This window comes from Vicugna pacos, chromosome 19 (assembly GCF_048564905.1).
Source record: "Vicugna pacos chromosome 19, VicPac4, whole genome shotgun sequence".
Lineage (NCBI taxonomy): Eukaryota > Metazoa > Chordata > Mammalia > Artiodactyla > Camelidae > Vicugna > Vicugna pacos.
The window spans coordinates 3,881,905-3,887,223 of NC_133005.1; the positions used below are offsets into that span (position 1 = coordinate 3,881,905).

At 50.1% G+C, this 5,319-nt stretch overlaps 1 pseudogene; it reads left to right on the forward strand.

Moving 5' to 3' along the window:
• Positions 1 to 2,410: 2,410 nt before the first annotated feature.
• Positions 2,411 to 3,763, forward strand: LOC102538600 (protein NDRG3-like; annotated as a pseudogene).
• Positions 3,764 to 5,319: the final 1,556 nt, after the last annotated feature.

Genomic DNA, 5,319 nt, shown 5'->3' on the forward strand with positions numbered 1-5,319 from the left:
GGAAACAAGTACACAGTTTCAAGGTAACCTCATACCTAATGCATTGCCGTGAATATTGGCCTCTTGGGAACTTAGCAATTTGCAGGACGCAGCTTGGAGTGATGCAGAGCCCTACTTCCAGGGGGCTCATGATAAAAGCAGGTCATGAAGGTTCGACAACAGTTCTCTGGGCCCTTCCACAGACAGGTGGCTCCTGCCAGGCTCCCCATTTGAAGGAACAGGGAGCCATGCAATATCTCCAAGTTCACCTGAGGGACAACCCCATGGCAGAAATAGAAGCCGCCGTTGAGTAAGTGAGTCTGTCTCATAAGGTGGCGTGGATTCTAGAGGGCAGATCTAAGACCAGTGGATGAGCACATCAGGTTGCGCTATTGGCCCCAACTCTGCCCCCTCTCTATAGTCACGTCCTTTGCTCTAAGCCTTCACCATCTCTCCCACTAAAGGAGACTCTTTCCCTGGCCCCTTGACTTTGGGCTTGTCCGTGCGACTTGCTTCAGCCAAGAGGACAAGGTGGACGTGAGCCTGTGCCTTAGGAGGCTTCAGCTTTGACCCTGAGAAGACCCCGGTGGCTGGCCCACTGGCCTAAGGGGTAGAGAAAGAAGTAGAACACAGACACCAACCATTGTAGCTTGAGGCTGAGCCAGGCAGCCCACCGGCAAGAAACAGAGCTGCCCGGCCAAGTCCAGGCTCGATCAGCCAAATCCCGGTCAACCCCAGGCTTGAAAGTGAGCCCAGCTGGGATCCTCAGAGCCGCCCCAGCGCACGTGCAAGCCACGTGTTACGTGCTCCCGAGTCTCTGTGCTTGTTTTCATGCAGAGCGAGCATAGCAGTAGCGAAGTAAAGTAAGGACACAAACAGCAAGAATGAAATTGTTTTCCCTTATAACTTACCGACAGGTTCTTAGAAGTTGAAAGGCGGAGTGGGGGAGGGGAGAGCTCAGGGGTAGAGCGCTGCTTAGCTGCTTGGCATGCGTGAGGTCCCGGGTTCAACCCCCAGTACCTCCACTAAAATAAATAAGTAATTGGAACCATATCACAACAAAGGTGTTTTTAAAAAAACAACAGAAATAAAAATAAATAAAAACCCAATTACCTCCCCTCCCAAAATAAAAATTTAAAAATAGAAAGATCCTCAAAAAAGAAAAGTAGTTGAAAAAAAGTTTAAACCATGCAAGCTTTGAAGGTTTAGGCTGACGTATTTGTTTTGCAATCTCCAAAGCCTACTCCCCTGCCGGGTACACAGCTGGTGCTCAATAAGTGTTTCCCTATGCTTGTGTGTCAGGAAGGTGGTCTGCATAAAAGCGATCTTTGTAAACTGCCTGATTAGGCAGAGAGCTTCCTGTCACTATAGAAGAGCAATATTGGTGGTATTTCATTTTCAGAATCCAGCAAGAGGCATTTTTCATTAAGTGGGTAAATTAATCAGGACTCGTTCACATGGAAGTGATCAAAAAAGGTGCCTGAAGTGGACTTATTGCCAGCTCACAAAGTTACAAAGCCGAGTGGTGGAGTGGGTGTGGACACATGGTCAGGACTCAGACTGCCCGCCCGGCTCTGGGTGGTTCTGTGTTGTGACCAGAGGCTCGTGGGAACCCAACCCTGTATTTCCTCCAGGAGCGCTGGTTCGGTGTTGGCTAGTTCAGTGTTCATAGCAACTTTGTGGAACACAACTATCACATAGAACAAGAACTGACCGTGTATGTGTGTGTGTGTGTGTGTGTGTGTGTGTGTGTGCGTGTGTGTATGCATGTGCATGCCCGCGCTCACTCAATTTTGGTTTTTGATTTCTTGATTTCTTGCCAATGGCAATTTGGAAGCTACAAATTAGAAGCCACCAACAAGAGCAAAAAGCGACCAAAACCCTACTGCAGCACAATAAGGGAAGCCACACAAAGCCTCACACACCAACGCAAAGGCCCAGAGCCTACAGAGTCAGAGGGAACACACAATGTTGACCTCGTGCCCTGTGCAGGGCCCTCACCTGGGACCCCCCAGGCTGTGGGAGGGGAACACGGCAAACACCTGACCTGGAGGAGCTTCTGTCCAGCAGGAGAGAGAAAGCTCCTGCACAGACACGGACAGCGCGGTGGGGAGAGGTCAGCGCCACGAGGATGCCACCATCCTCCGAACAAGGGCTTCCAGGGCACAGAGAGAGGAGGAGGGGACACTTCGCTATTTCACTGTGTGACCCTGGGCAAATCGCTCTGAATCTCTGGACTGATCATTCTTTCATTCAGTAGGTATTTTTTGAGCAGCTTCTGTGTATCCCCCATGCTATGTGCTTGGAATGTGGTTTTAAAAATCTCAATTTGTGCCCACTCTGGCTGCCACAGCTGCCGAGCTGAGGGTGGGTATCCAAGCCTCAGAGTTACTGATTTATTCTTGAGAATCCTCTGCTCTCATCTGTCCTCATGGATGAACTTCAGGATATTCAACTCACAGAGATCAAACCACTTCTGAATGATAAAAATGGAACACGAAACTTCCAGGACTTTGATTGCCAGGGGGAGAGGCAGCCCAGGATGGAGAAGTGTGTTGGGGGCCGATAGGATGTCAGGTTGCTTCATAAGCCTGGAGAATAAGGGATCACATTCAGAGGAACATGATATAGGAACAACTCACTGTATGGTCCACGTCGCTGCAAGATGCCTACCGAAGGGAAACAGACCGGTCATTCTGACATACCATGACACTGGCCTCAATCATAAACCCTGTTTCAGTGCATTCTTTAACTTTGAGGATATGCAGGAGATCACCCAGCATTTTGCTGTCTGTCATGTGGATGCTCCAGGCCAGCAGGAAAGTGCACCCCCTTTCCCAACTGGGTATCAGTACCCCACAATGGATGAGCTGGCTGAGATGCTGCCTTCTGTTCTCACCCACTTATATCTGAAAAGCATCATTGGGGTTGGAGTTGGAGCTGGAGCTTCCATCCTCAGCAGATTTGCACTCAATCACCCGGAGCTTGTGGAAGGTCTTGTGTTCATTAACGTTGACCCTTGCGCCAAAGGCTAGATAGACTGGGCAGCTTCCAAACTCTCAGGCTTGATGACCAATGTTGTGGACATTATTTTGGCTCATCACTTTGGGCAGGAAGAATTGCAGGCCAACCTGGATCTGATTCAAACCTACAGACTGCGTGTTGCCCAAGGTATCAACCAAGAAAATCTACAGCTCTTCCTGGGTTCCTATAACGGACCCACAGACCTGGAGATTGAAAGACCCATTTTGGGACAAAGTGAAAACAAATCAAAGACACTGAGGTGTTCCACTGTACTGGTGGTGGGTGACAGCTCACCTGCGGTCGAGGCTGTGGTTGAATGCAATTCTCGCCTGAATCCTGTACATACAACTTTGCTGAAGACGGCAGACTGTGGGGGCCTGACCCAGGAGTTCAGCCTGGAGAACTCACCGAGGCCTTCAGGTACTTTCTGCAGGGAATGGGCTGCATCCCGTCTGCCGGCATGACCTGGCTCGCCCGCTCATGGACCCTCTCCACCTCGGGCAGCATGGGCTCTGGAGAAAGTGCCTTCAGCCGGTCGGACACCAGCAGTCAGTCAGACGGGACTCAGGAGTCCTCTGAGTCCCCTGACGTTCCAGACAGACACCAGACCATGGAGGTGTCCTGCTGAGCAGATGCTCCTGCCCTGGACCATGCAAGTCCATCCTCCTTCCAACAACATGCCATAATTATATAACACTTCATCCAGCAAGCTGACATCATCTTTAACTCCTGCCTGGCCACCAACACTCTCCCTGATATCCTGGACCTGCCGTCCTCTCTGCCTGCCCACCCTCCTCTGTGTGTGCCGAGAACCACTCCCATGCCATTACTGTCCCATTCCAGCATCTTCAGCTGATCAGATCTCCACATCTTCTCTTGCCGGCTTTGCCCTCTACTTTCCCAGCTGTGTAGCTGAGAGTCTTTGATCCTGATGTATGTACGTGAGCATGCGTGTCTGTGTTTGTGTGCGCCTAGTTCTGTGGTTTTAGACATGCTTTCTTGTAGAGCTTCTGCAAAACACACATGAAAAAGGGACATTTTTTTTTTGCATTTTCAGTGGCGTTTTTAGGGGAAATATGCAGAACAGATTTCTAGGTTGGCTAGGCCCCTGCAGTCTCTTTCAGTTCAAAATCGGTCAGCAAGATTTGCAGAGTGACTTCAAGAGAGAGCAGCTCTGAGGAATGTGGAAGATCATACTTACTGTTTGGACTGTGGACGGGCTGTGACCAATAGAGGGGAGCCTGTTACACAGAGAAGCAGGCAGGGTGGCCAGCCGCCTTCTCCTTCCAAATGAATTCACGTACACTGGTTTATAAATAAAGGGGAGGGGTATGTTCTGTTAGAAGCCCTCGAACGATGAGGTCCTGGTGCAGTGTGGAGTTTTTCCCAAGGAGTGAATGCGGCTTAACTACTGGACTCTCTTAGCACAGGAAGGTGAGAAACAAAATTTCGGTCCTCTGCTCTTCTGTGCACAACTGCTATCTCTGCAGCGTCTGATACCTCATTCCAGATGTCCTCAGAGCCTCCAGGGCTGAGACGAAGAGTGCTTCTCCATCCCTCGATCCCCTCAAAGGGAGAGGTGGGGCCTGAAAACTAATGCAGATAATGAGGAAATGGCTGGAGAGAGAGGAGCAGACGTTAACACAATATCATGTTTGCCAAGTTTAGCCTTGATTTTGGCAGACTTAATGGGCAAAAAATGAAATTGCGATAGAACCCATTTCTCAGAAGGATTCTTACTGCTGTGAACTCTCTTTAGTAGGAGGGAAGGGGCCAATCTGTAAGGGCAGCCTGTCCAGGGTGAATTGTGCTCAGTCTGCTGCTGTGTGAGGGGCTCACAGCCACCCAGAGAGTGTCGCCGGGAGGAGGGTGAAAGCAACTGCCACACAGTAGAAGGCGCAGCTTTGAGGGCATCGAGACATCAGCTCAGGGTGACACAGTCTGACCTTAGCAAGGGGCTTTCCAGGCGTAGCGTTCGCTTTCTGCTCAGACAGGGAATGCGTCACTCAGCCAGAGTGCAACTTTTTACAGATTATGAAATAAAGCTGCATGTGTCTTGTTAAAAAAAAAAAACTCAATTTGTGATCAAAAGTTGAGTTAAAGTTGCCTGGCAAGATCTCCAAGGCTTAGGTTTTTGGGCCAAGTTTGCAGATGGTGACCTGAGGTTTGAGCTCCTCAAAACCCAAGGTGCACCCCCTAGAGCTGTCCAGGGGAGCGGTCCTGACTAGCACACCCCCAGCTCAAAGTCAACAGTGACCCCTCTGACAGGAAGCAGGATGCTCAGAGAAGTCTGAAATGCATCCAGGCCTGCTGAGG